This window comes from Castanea sativa, chromosome 11 (assembly GCF_040712315.1).
Source record: "Castanea sativa cultivar Marrone di Chiusa Pesio chromosome 11, ASM4071231v1".
Classification (NCBI taxonomy): Eukaryota; Viridiplantae; Streptophyta; class Magnoliopsida; order Fagales; family Fagaceae; genus Castanea; species Castanea sativa.
In genome coordinates, this window is record NC_134023.1 from 17,866,305 (window position 1) to 17,880,433 (window position 14,129).

At 32.6% G+C, this 14,129-nt stretch overlaps 1 pseudogene; it reads left to right on the plus strand.

The window, feature by feature from the left end:
- The first annotated feature begins 7,771 nt into the window (after positions 1 to 7,771).
- LOC142616169 (putative glutathione S-transferase) lies at positions 7,772 to 10,790 on the plus strand (annotated as a pseudogene).
- Positions 10,791 to 14,129: the final 3,339 nt, after the last annotated feature.

The following is a 14,129-nucleotide window of genomic DNA, read 5'->3' on the forward strand; positions in this document are numbered from 1 at the left end:
AACTTTGAGACACATATGCAATCTTGCGATGTTTTCACACACAACATGCAATATTCTTTGCTATTTTTGATACATGTGTAGGTACAATATGATTTGGTCATCACAAGATTTACATGTGTTGATGTATACTCACTAAACTGTCTTGACTTGTTTTTGAAATGTAAAATCGATTAGACTTGTTTAGTGTGTGAGGGTGTGTTTTTGGGAGGTTAATATGTTGATTGGATCATTGGTTGAGTTGCATGTTTGATTGCATTCATATATGTGTTGTTATCTTCTTTGAAAAACTGTTTTTAAGCCATCTCGACACCTTCTCGATACCTCTCAATGCCTAGCTTATCTGTCGAGCTCTTATGTTGCATCTTATCGCAATCTCGACACCTCTCGATAGCTAGGTGGATTGATCGAGAAACTTTCTGCCCCTCGATAGTTTCTCGATAGCTGTTCAATCTATCGAGGTATGCTCGATAGCTTCTCGACACCTCTCGGTCGATCGAGATCCTCTGCATGCATTTTATTTTTACATGTTTTGCATGTTTCTTTTATCTTGTCTTCCATAGCATCTTGTTTCATTACATTCATGCATTTTTATGGATTCTTTGTACCCCCTTGATCATTTTTTATCATCTTTATGTTTATCGAGTGAAGCTTTCTAGTTTCTTGTACCCATTGTCAATCGTGACAAAAAGGGAAAGAAATTGGAGAATTTGTGGTTTCTTTCTTTAAGATTCTACAAGTTAAAGGGAGAAATACATGCCTCTGTAAGGGGGATATGTGTTTCATCTTGTTAGGGGGAGTGTTTACCTCCTTGTTGTTGTAGGAGTTACTTTTAGCTTCTTGTTCTTGTACCTTAGGTCTTGTGACCATGTTTACATACATTGTGTTTATCTTTGATGTATATGTGATGATGTATGTTTTCTTCACCTACCTCTACATTTGTTGTTTCTTTTCTATCTTTATACACATGTTTCTTTATTTGTATGCAATCTATTATTTCTGTCTCACACTAAGATGCCTTGATGAGTTTTGTTTAAAGTGTTTCAAAAATATAGGTTATCAAAGTCTTCCATGCCATAAACTCTCTTCTTGCAAAGTTTTTCAAGAGTTTGGGTTAGGGTAGATTTTATTGTATTCAATAAGTGAATATGAATTGAGTGATTTATGACTTCTCTTATATGTTCATTTGTTTGTTGTGGTTTTGTCACGAATTGCCAAAGAGGGAGATTGTTAAGGACATATTTTATGTAGTTGGCTAATCCTTTGACAAAATGCACTCTACTTGTATTTGGATTGATCTAGAATGTGCTTAATGCTTCAAGAACATGTTGTTTAAGTCTAGTATTAAAGGCATGAAGATTGGACCAAGAAACAAGTGAAGAAAATGTGTTTACTAAAGCTGGCCACCTGCTGGACACCTACGGATAGCTACTAGACACCTGCTGGACACCTGGTAGATAGCTGCTCGACAGTTGCTCAACAGATGCTATCTATCGAGGTTTAATGAGGCTCGACAAATGCTATCTATCGAGGTTACGGAAATCAGAATTTTCAGATCTGATTTTTGGGTCAGGTTTTTGTATTTGTGTAAGGTTTCTTTTCTCACAACCCTAGACATATTTAAGGCATATTTTAGAGGCCATCACATAAGAGAATACAAGGAGAATATATGCAAAAGGTGACCAAAGCCTTATTCTAAAAAAAAAAAAAAAAACTATTGCATCTTTGCGCCTTAGGGTTTTGTAACCAAGTGCTTCTTGATCTTCATTGTTGATGAAGTGAAGAACTTTGCAACCAACATCTTCTTCTCTCTAGTTGGTGATTGAAGTCGCGTACTGGGATCCGCGCAATTGGTTAGTCACGTATTGGGATTTGTGCATCAAAGGGTGGCGTTCATATATTGAAGAGTTCAGAGGTTCTGAAGCGGTAGAAGGTTTCTGCTGTGAGTTCATCTACGGAGATTGTAGAGTCTAGGGACAAAAGTTTTATACTAGATCTAAAACTTCTCTTTACTATAGTGAATTGCTTTTTGGGAAGGTTTTCCCCCAGGTTTTTTACTGTGAAACTGGTTGGTTTCATTGGTTTTCTTGGGTCATCATATCTTGTCTTATTTATTTTTCCGCTGCACTTAGTTTTGACATAATTTTGATGTTTATTTGTTTTAACAAGTTTTATGCATAATAAATCTAATTAACAACTTGGATTTAAAACTTATTAATTCTATCAACTAGGGTCTAGATTTCCTAACAGTTTTGGAGTGTAATTTTGTCATTTTAGTGGTTTTATAAATTATTCAATTATATTGTTGACTTTGAAGGTATATTTTATTTAGGAACTCCAAAACAACACTCGAAAGTTTGATGACAATTCATGAAGTTTTGAGGCATATATCATTATTATTTTCTATGTTTCGTGGGGGCATATTCGCCATTTCAATGGTTTTGGGTGTGATGTTGTCATTTTGGTGGTTTTACAAGTTATTTTGATATATTGGTGGCTTTGAAGGAAATTTTGTGATTTAGAACGTATTAGTCTTATTTTTGTTATTATTTATTTTTAAGTTTAAAGTTATTTTGGTCATTTTGCAAGTTACATGGGCATTTTTATCATTTTTGATATTTTAGGGATATTTTCACCATTATGGAGGTTTCAATGGTATTTTGTTCATTTTATATGTTTTTAGGAATAATTTTGTCTTTTAAGAGTTTCTAATGGTATTTCAATCCTTTTGGCATTTAGGGCTTTTGCTCATTTTGAATATTTTAAAGGTATCATTCTAAAAATTTCAAATGTATTCTAGTAATTTTGAAGGATTTAGGGAGAATTTTGAGGTTATTTTGGTCATATTAGAAGTTTCAAGGCTAATTGTGTCATTTGTTAAGTTTTGTTCAGTATTTCAGTCATTTTAAACATTTTAGGAACATTTTGGTAATTTTAATAGTTATGAGGGTATATTTCATTGGATCTGATTAACATATGCCCTTAGAAATCTTTTAATGGGAAAATGAGAAAGTAACTAACTTTTTTGGCAATTAATTCAAATTTTCATAAAAAGTTTTCTAAAATGAATGATTAATGGATGCCTAAAGGACACGTGTTAGTAAAAATCATTTTCCTTTTGGGAATTTTAGGGCATCTTTATCAGTTTGGAAAGTATTTTGTTCTTTCAAAAAGTCAAAATTTCAAAAACAGAGTTACCCTGTTTTGGCGACTCACTCGCGAGTTGGTCCAATCGCATGCCCCAGTCGCGAGCCCATACAAAGATTTCTCGCGACTTACTGGCGGGCAAATGTCCCAGTCGTGAAAAATGCTTAGAATATTTTTCAAAAATTTGGGTCTTTATGTTTTTCATGGCTCAAAGTAGAGACTTGCTCGCGGGTGGAAGGTCTAGTTGCAAAGGGTACGCAAAGATTTTTGCGGCTTACTTCCTGACTTCCTCATGGGTAGAACTTCCAGTTGCGAAAAACACTTAAACAATTTTTAAAAATTTTTGTTTTTAAGTGATCTGGCGATTGAGACTGGCAACTTGCACGCGACCTGACTCAGTCGCGAAAAACGCGTGTTTTGTCTTTTATGGTCAATTTTTAAACCTTTTTCAATTTTCCCTCGAACTTTTGTGATTGTTTATTGCCTTCCCCGTTTATACCTCTCTCAAACTCACCGTGTTTCTCACAAAAATCATCATTGTTCTTCATCATCTCATCTTCAATCTTCAAGAAAAAGGTATGAGTTTTCTTATTTTCTCTAAATATTTCATGTTTATAGCCTTGTTTTCTTGGATCTATGAGTTGATGCTGAGTTTTGTGATATCTGTTGTTTCAGATATGGGTTGGATTCATGTTTGTCAAGTTTTGGGTGTTTGGGTTTGTTTGACCTTGTGTTTATGATGCTAGTTATGAGTGTTATCATGATTGAGTCTCATTGTTTGAGTTTTTTTTTTTTTTTTTTTTTTTTTTTTTTTTTTTTTTTTTTTTTTGTGTTGGTCTGTGCATCTCATACCCATTATGATATGTCTTATTGACAATTTTTTTTTTTTGGATTATTGTGTTTTACTCTGTGTGTGAGTATGTTTGGTTCAATATGGTTGAGTTTTGATGGTTAGGTCATAATATTTTAAACTTTCAGTTATCATGTGTGCTACTTCTGCCTTGGGGATATTGTCTACTCTGTGTTTGTTTATTTGTCTCATACTCATTAAGATATGTCTCATAGACATATGCTTTCTTCTGGTTGATTGTGGTACACACTGTTTCAATAACAGTTGTTTATTACATGTTAAGGTCTGTGCTTGGGAATTCTGTGCCTTAGAGTGTTCTTATTTGAGTAGTTGTGGTCACGATCACATTATGTTATGCATTGATATAGTTCTATGTTCTTTTCTGTTATTCTACCCATGTTGCTAATGGTTGAATCTCCATCTATTGTGCTCTGTGTTTGTGGTATTTTCTGTTATGTTGTAGATGACTCCTACCAAGAAGAAAACTACTGCCAAGAAGGGTGATAAAAGGCTTAAAATGGACAACACCAAGTTTATATCAACTCAACACTTTGAGAGATATAGAGATTTCTTCTTAAAGGCATCCATCATTCAGGAAAGATTTTTAGATTTGGTGGATTTGAACGACACCTTGATTCCAAATTGTTTTGAGGGCAGAGGTTGGGATAAGTTGCTAGGTGAATTACCTGTAGTGTGTAAGTCTCTTATCAGAGAATTTTATGCAAATGCTGTACTGAGAGAAGATGAGTTAAACTCTTGGATAGGAGGAAAGGAATTCACTATAGATGCAGGTGATATAGATGAGGTGCTAGGTCTTGAAGGTTTAGATGACCATGACTTCACCAACTTCAAGGACAGAATGCTATCCATAGAGACTGTCCAATCTCACATTGGTGGAACAAGAGAGGGAGATGCCTCAACACTACTGCTTTCCCTATTGACATAAGGTGTCTAACCACCATCATGATGTTCAATTTGTACCCAGTTAAGAAGCTGACTACAATCAATAATGCCAGAGCCATATTTCTCATGGAGCTCAAGGAAAACACCTTCATAGACATTAGCTCTCACATCTTTGACACCATTGTGGATGAGACTAGAACAACCTCTAGGGCCAAGCTGATTTTTCCTAGCCTTCTTATGAGGCTTTTCAGACTGAAAGATTTTTCCTAGCCTTCTTTTGTACTTGATGGTATGCTATGCACTACTTTAAGTACATCACTCTTGTGCCCTAGTAGGATCTTGTTCCTAGCTGCATATACTTCTTGTATTATGCATTGGTTGAGTGTTGGACATGCAAATGATTATTTGCATTTAAGCTTAATAGCTTGCATGTCTGGATGTTCATTGCAAGTGTGAATGAGCATTGTGGTCACTATTTTATAGTGATTGCTTGTATGGTCAAGCCTTGGTTTATTACTTTACTCCATTTTGCTTAATCGCATTGTGCTTGCCTCATATGCATTACAAGTCTTTCTGCATACAATGATCATATTATGTTGTTGTGTTTCAGGAGACACTTGTACTTATGATTTAAGAGCTACACATATTCTAGAGTTAGGTGTGAGTGAGTTTTATTCAACTGTTCACAACTCACATGTTAAGTCTAGAGCTTGTTTTAGGGTTTTGTCACGGAATAGCCAAAGGGGGAGATTGTAAGGTTGAAATTTATCAACCAATTTTTTGGTTTTATTTCATGCCAATTTTCTTGGAATTCAGCACTTAGAAACCCTATATTTAGGTGGCATTCATGTAAGGGTAGTGTGTGAGAAAGTGTGAAGAAATGCTCAAGACTGTGCAGTGAAGCAGGGACTCGCAGCTGGATATCACAGGTGGCTCACGACTTGCAAGCCGCCAAAAGATGTACACAAGTGAAGCATGCAAAGAAGATAAACAGTCACGCCAACTGGAGCACTACAGGATAAAAAGTCCAATCTGGCCATTTTGTTCGCTCGCAACTTGAACTCGCGACTTAGTCAAGTTGCGAAGCCAAGTCGCCATTCAACTCTTTTTTGAAAAACTGACAATTCGCATACCTTTCTCTCTCTAGTATAAATACCCCTTATACCCACAAAATGTAGAGAGCTTCCAGAGAGAATTTTGAGAGAGAAACCCTAAAGAAAAACAAGATTGACTCATCCACAATCTTCACATAGAAGCTCTTCAAATTCCTCTACTCTCTTCCTCTCTATTGTTACATCCTTGAGAGGTCCATTACCAAAATCTTTTCTCACCATACCCATATCTGTGAGAAGGCTGTTTGGTGCTTTGGGAAGCAGTTAAGAAGGGACCAATTTCATATTGGTTGATGCTATGGGCTATAGCGAAGTTAAGTAAGCTAAAGAAGAAATAGGTTCAACGCAACCTCGTTCGAGTAGGAGCTTAGAGGGCTTAGGTACACTGGGTAGATTAGGCTTGGAGGGTCTTCTGTTGTCCATGTATCCCAACTACATTCTTTAGTGGATTATTGACCGCTTGAAGGGCGGTGGAGAGGTTTTACGCCGAGGGCTTCAGTTTCCTCTTCGATAACACATCGTTGTGTTGTCCTTGTGTTTGCATCTCTCTTCCCTTAATCTTTGCCATTTAATTTCTACTGTGGATGTGATTTTATTTGGTTTAGATTATGTTATCAATTCTGTTTTAGCTTATTTACATTTTCGCAAGTACATTGTTTGTTAATAAGCTTGAATTGGTTTTTTGTAATTTGGGGGTTTAAACATTCAAAAGTGTTTTACACGCTTTTTGAACTTTCACATATGATGGTTATGTAATAGCGTTGTTTTTTTTTTACATGTTTATGTTTGGATTTGTTTCATTAGTGTCCGTTTAGCTTGCAAGACACTTTGACGTGTCTGCTGAGCATTTCTAGAGGGCATGTATTGTACTGTTTAACTTGTAAGATACTATGATGTGTCTCTGCTGAGCCTTAGATCTAAAGGGCTTGCACCGAATCATAAATAAGAAAGACACTTTGTTGTGTGAGCTAAATTTTAGATCAAACTTATTCAAACTCTACCATTTTGCCATTAAGTGTATACAAAAGTATCGGTACCAACAATCCGAGGAAACAAAACTTTCAACTTTTTACAATATTTGTTACACTCTTAACATAGAATGTTGTGATTAGGACAATTGCAAAAGTGGCAGAGCTGATTATATGGTGATAGAAAATAAAAAAAAATAGAAAGCATTACCGTATGTAGTGAATAATCACACAAAAAAAAAAATTAATACACTCATGTCACCCAAGTAATCATTAATAAGTGAATAATCACATATGAGAATCAATCCGTCAAATTCACGGGAAATATTTTGTTTTTGTTTTTTTTGCTTTCTATAGGCAAAAACTGAAAAACAAATCTTCATTTCAATATCTTTCGGGGGAACAACTTTTCATGTAAAGTCAATTGAATAATTAAGGCACAAATCCATTCAATTTATCATAATTAAATAGAGTTTATAATATTGTTTTGAAGATTGGAGATCGGTAAGATCTATAGAAGAAACTACTTAAAAGATTACTGCACATAAAACTTTTTCACAATCTTATAGTTGTGAATTTATTTTTTTAAGATTAGTGCTCTTATTTTTTTTTTCCCCTTGCTGTTAATGCTTTACATATTTCAAATCCATGTAAAGGCCAATCACAAAATAATATTTGTTCAATTATGGCCACCTTGCATTTCATGGAGATCTATTAAGTAAACAATATGCTTTTATTTTTAAGAAGTAAACAATATGCTATTTCTTCCATTCGCATGGGGATTGTTGCAATACATGAAGTAAGTTGTGAATGTGTTTAGTTGAGATTGACAATTCAACATATTTAAGAACGATGTCAATTTTCATTAATCAAAGATAACTCGGCAGAGGGATGCTACGTCCACAACATTTTTATAACATTTTGAAATCACAGGTGGTTAGTTGTTATTGACTCAAATTTGAACCTAACACTAAGATTATTTTTTTGCCCAAACAATAATAACTAATAACAACCTGCCACTTAGAATTTGTTGTAAAAATATTGTGAAAGTGTTGTGGACATATCATTTCTCTAACTCCGCAATATTATATGAAGACAATGTAGTTTGTATCACTTATATTAGACATTCCTTTTTAATAAAAAGTTCCTATAAATGCTTCATAAATCAATACCCTAATTAAGACATTCGTTAACTTTTTTTAACTATTTCATGGTTTATTTTTGAGAAGTAAACAACATGCTATTTCTTCAATTCGCGTAGGGATTGTTGCAATACATGAAGCAAGTTGTGAATGTGTTTAGTTGAGATTGACAATTCAACATATTTAAGAATGATGTGAATTTTCATTAATCAAAGATAACTCAGCAATATTATACGAAGACAACGTAGTTTGTATCACTTATATTAGACATTCATTTCTAATAAAAAGTTCCTATTAATGTTTCATAAATCAATACCCTAATTAAGACATTTGTTAACTCTTTTCACTATTTAATGGTTTACTTTTGATAGAGGCATAGTTTTGAGGATTCTTACTGGTGTTGAGATGGGTGTGATTGTAAGAATTGCAATGAGGTTTGTGTTGTCAATGGTGGTTGATATGTTTGTAGATTGAGATGATTGATTTTTTTAGGCTATTAAATTTATGAGACAAATAAAGTAAAATAATAAAATAGTATGATATGATTGGACCTATTGTATGACAGGCTTATGTCAATTTTAACTGCTACCTTAACAACCAACTTGGATAGAAAAGCTTGTAATATAGGAAAAAATAAATTTTTAATGTGAGATGAAATAAAAATGAAATTAAACTTAAAGGACAAATTTTAGTTACATAATTGATTATAACCTAAGGTTACAACCTTACTCAATATCATTCACACTAATTACTACATATTTTAAAAATCTAACCGTTAAATTGCATATTCTTGTTCCTCAAAAAAAAAAAAAATTACATATTTTTTACGTTCTTAATACATGTATCAAATTTTGTCCCAATTAGATATTATTTACTATATAATCTATAAGTTTACATTTTATACATAATTTTAAACTACAAAAACTTACAATTTAAACAATTTATTGATGACATAGTTATTGATCTTCAATTTAATAGAAATTTTGCAAACATGGAGGATATAAGAAGAAAATGTAATCTAACAATGAATTTGTCAAAATTCACCTCCAATAAAAAGATATTGAATAAGGTTATTGCCTTAGGCTATAACCAATTTTGTTACTAAACTTTGTCCAAACTTAAATTATGCGATGTATAATTTAGTCAAAAAGAAAATATTTTACTGAAAAAAAAAAAACAAAACTCTTTAGAAATGTAAAAGCAATTCAAATATATTATCACAAGGAAGAGGACTTGATGAATGACAACAAGAGCCCTCTACTTTTAGAGATGAATCCCATTCACAAGAAGATCCCAGTTCTTATCCACAATGGGAAACCAGTGTGTGAGTCTCTTGTCATTGTTCAGTACATAGATGAGGTCTGGGATGACAAGTCTCCATTGTTGCACTCTGATCCTTACTAGAGAGCTCAAGCCAGGTTCTGGGCTGATTTTGTTGATATAAAGGTACATTTTGTGCATTTTCTTTTCATTATATGTTATTATCCTAAAATTTATTTTTCTTAACTTCTTAGAATGATTACCAGTAAGAAAGTGAGTTGATTAAAGTAGAAGAAGAAAAAATTTTGACAAAGTAGAAAAAAAAAATTTATTAAAAGCAATAAATAAAATGGTAAAAAGCATGATTTCAAATAGAATAGAATAAAGAAGTAGAATATGTGTAACTTTGGAAGGTTTTGTTACGCAATGTCTCATATATTTGTGGTCACTTTTTTATTTCTTTTGCTGGTGCTATATATTTAAAATATTAAAAGTTGGGATTATTAGAGGTTTGTTTGATTCAATTAGAAAAAATAAATAAATAAAATTTGTGAGAGAGCATAGGACAAATGTGGGTAGTACTTTTTTAACCCAGCAAAAGGTATCAGCCAACCTTGATTGACCAAAGAGAGACCAATATTCATGTTATATTTTGAAGAGTAACATTGAGTAAGTGTTTGTTAGGTTGTCAAGTTTTTAATGGTTCTTATATGGCTCATCATTGATCACTTGTTTACTTAACACAACAATCTGCCACATTAATAGGTGTTAAATTTTTTTTGTATCCATAGACCCTCTCATTGGAGTCTAGTAGGTTGTTATGTTTCTTTCTAAATAGAGTCCAATAGTCATGTTACCATTAAGGAGAGGCAAGTACTCCCTCTCAATGTCACACGCAATCAAGAACATCTTATATGGGTCTTCCCCCTTGCAAAAATTTAAAGAAATATTCGTCTAGCCTAGTATACGTAATTTGAAATTCATTATTGAATTTACTGTTATTGTTCATCCTGTTATATAATCTATGGAAACTGTTAATAGAATGTGACTAGAATATGTATGTTGGTTTATCAAGTATCAAGGAAGGTATGGATCACAAAAGGGGAGGAGCTAGAGGCAGCAAAGAAGGAATTCCTTGAATCCTATAAGATATTGGAGGGGGAACTTGGTGACAAACCATAATTTGGGGGTGAAAGATTTAGGTATGGGGACCTTACTCTTATCCCCTTTCTACACTTGGTTCTATTCTATTGAGACCATAGGGGGTTTCAAAATTGAGGCACAGTGCTCCAAGATTGTTGCATGGGCTAAAAGGTGTATGCAGAAAGAGACCATCGCCAAGACCCTTCCTGACTAGAAGAAGGTTTACGAGCTTCTTGGGCAGTTCAGGAAAAGGCTTGGTTTGGATTAGACTAATGGTTCATCCCAAATATGGAAATGCTATCATATTAGTGTGGTTTTGGATGGTTAATTTTTTTGATTTCGTGTTGTAATGTTAAATTTTGGGTTTGTTTCTCTTTCCAACAAAAAAGTTTGGATTTGTTTCAGCTTGTAAGTTGTAAGACCTTTTAGTGTGTCAGCTGAGTTTTAAATCTATTGGGTCGTGTCTGCTAAATTTTAGATTAAAATAGTTTCGTACCCTTGTGCCCTTGTGCCGTTTTAAGTATACAATTTTATTTTTATTAAAAGTAAGAAATATATTATTAATGTGAGTTATAAAAAATATATTATTGATATATTAATATATTAGTTGTGATATTATTGATTTAAAATAATTTTTTATATTTAATATTTTTGATTTAAATATATTAATAAAGCTCAAATCAATGCTTAAATTTAATTAATAAAAAAATTTCTATCTCATACTTTACTCAAGTCATTTGAAATGAAAATTATTGTTGATGTAGTAATTGGTTATTGGTAAATAAAATATATATATTATTAGCAATGGGTTCAGATGAGAGCTAATAAGAATTTATCATATCAACAGTTTATAAAAATGTTATAAAATAGCTTACAATTGTAGTATTGCTCAAAATTAAAATCTAAATCATGCTTTCTGTGTGTGTGTGTGTGGTTGGGGGGAGGGGGGAGTCATATTTGTAAATTGGCATATCCGAGACAAAATACACTTTATGTGTAATTGAGTATTAGTTTCTAGTGTGTTCAAAAAGACCTTTAAATAGTTATATAAATGGTATTATTTAAGACACAAGAATACTCAAGAAATTGCTCAAAAAAAAAAAACTAAAATTGCAGATGCCGATACATGTTCGATACCTATCGATATATCGAGGTTTAATGAACCTCAATACCTAATGTACAGAGAGACAGAGATATAGACAGTTAATATGAGTTGCTCTGACTTTTTGTGCTCCTTAGGTTATTGTGCCAAGCTGCTTCTAGATCTTTCAAGTGTGGATTGAGGAACTCTACCAAAGCAACAACGATCACAGTTGTTATGGTGTTAGGCACGTACTAAGATATGTGTAAAAGAGAAGTCTCTACAATAACAAGTACAATTAGGTATTGGAGTTGATACTGGTATAGGTCAATATGTTCTACTGTCGGTAGATACTTTGGAATAGGCCGATTGGGGTAAGATTCCTTGTACTTGTAACTTCTTGATTCTTGATTAGTGGATCCTTCAGGAGTGATGACTTGAAATTCACCAAGTGGGGTTTTTTCTTGCAAAGGTTTTCTCCATTGTTATAAAATCATAATGTCAAACTTATTTTCTACTGCACTCTATTTAGTTTGGTGATTTGATTATGCCTTAATCTGATTTGCATGTAATATTGACTAATTAATCAACTTGGGTAATTGAATTAATTAACTAAGGTCAATCTATAACCCAACAAATATAATATATATATGGACAAAAATTAAAGTACAAATAATTTAAAATATCCTAAAAGATAAATGATTTTTAATGAAGTTGTGATAATTTTGTATTTTTTTTTCTATTATAAAAAACCACATGATGTTTATACGAGGAGGTTTTTTTTTTTTTTTTTTTTTTTTTTTGTGCGTAAGTGGGCGTGCGCCTAGATAAGTATTTATGTGCAATTAAATATATTTTTTATTACTTTTATTTCTAATAGCTTTTTAAGAAGATAATTTGAAATAAACTAAATAATTGAGAATTCTAGTGAGGGTTTTTTATAATAAAAAATAGGATTTAATGTAAATGGAATTCAATTTGTCGGTAAGGTATGTAATATTTTGTTTGTTTTGGTGTAAATTTTTTCAACCGAAAATATTTTCAAAATAAATACCTTGTTTTTCAATGTTTGTGTTACTAAAAATTCTTTAGAATTTTTTTTTTCAGTGGTTCCCTCATACAAAAGATTACAAATTTATTATATTTTTTATTTAGATATTAAAAAACAAATTTAATTCATCACTTTAAAATATTAATATAGAATAATTAATACCAAACTAAAATTAAGAAAATAAAGTTAGAAAAAATTACACTTATAAGCACAATCAAAATAAGAGTGCAACAAGAACAAATAAAATCAAACTATCAACTAAACTTAATAAATAATAATTATTAGTTAAACATAATACATATTTGGATAAATTCCATTAACCTCCCCTAAAGTTTGTGCAAATACCACTCAAGTCCAAAACATTTCAAAATTAACCAATTAGGTCCCTAAAAGACAACTTAATCCCTAACACCCTTAACACTATAACCCCTCCATCATTTTTCTTTTCCTCACACAAACTTCTCTCTTCTCTCTCTTTCTACTCATTCTCTAACTCTCTCTCATCCCTCTCCCTTGTTTAGACCACTCTTCACTTATATCTCTCTCTCTAAACTTAAATCTACTCCAATTTTACCCATACCCAATCCCAACCAAAGCCATAACAACAAAACCCAAATCTTACCACAAAACTCAAATCCAAAAAAAAAAAAAAAAAAAAAAGACCTAGACAAACCCACAATAAAAAACTCAAATCTTACATCAAAACTCAAATCTAGAAAATTCAAAAAAATCCTAACCAAACCCACAACAAAACTCAAATCCAAAAAAATCATAGTAAACCAACCACAACATCAGAAGCCACAACCACCCCCCACTACAAATCCACCCATATTAGAAGTGGCTCCAGCCGATTCGGTTGATTCAAACTTGCTTTCAAACCTAGATCTGTTTCAAGTTGGCTTCAATTTGAACCTAGATCTAATGATTTTTAATCCAGATTTGGTTCATGTTGGCTCTGATTTGGTTCATAATATTGAGATCTTCTTCATTTTTACATGCTTGTGTTGTCACGACCCAATCCCGATACCCAGATTTGTGACCATGACCCGCATGCTAATATCAAGTTTAAACCTGATATTTACAAGAACCAACTTAACTTTTACAAAGTGACCCTCTTTCTTTTCATTCTTATTTCTTTACTTAAATGATATAGCCTTTCACTTGATATTCAGAGCATCTACACTATACTCAAAGAATAACATAATCCACCTCGTTAATCAAATTCTAAATTTCACATGATACATCTCTTAATAATTTAAGGTACACAACTTTCATTAGATCCTAAAATACACAATACTGTAAAACTAAATATCAAATTGCTAGTTTGGGATCTATACTCTTAAAACTAAAACCAGCTCCTTCTAAAACTCGACTAAGGCTCCCTCTGGTCCAAAATAAAACCTATTGACTGAAAGAGTGGAAGGGGTGAATTACACAGCTCAGTAAGGGTAAGATGCACGAAAATTTAATAAAAA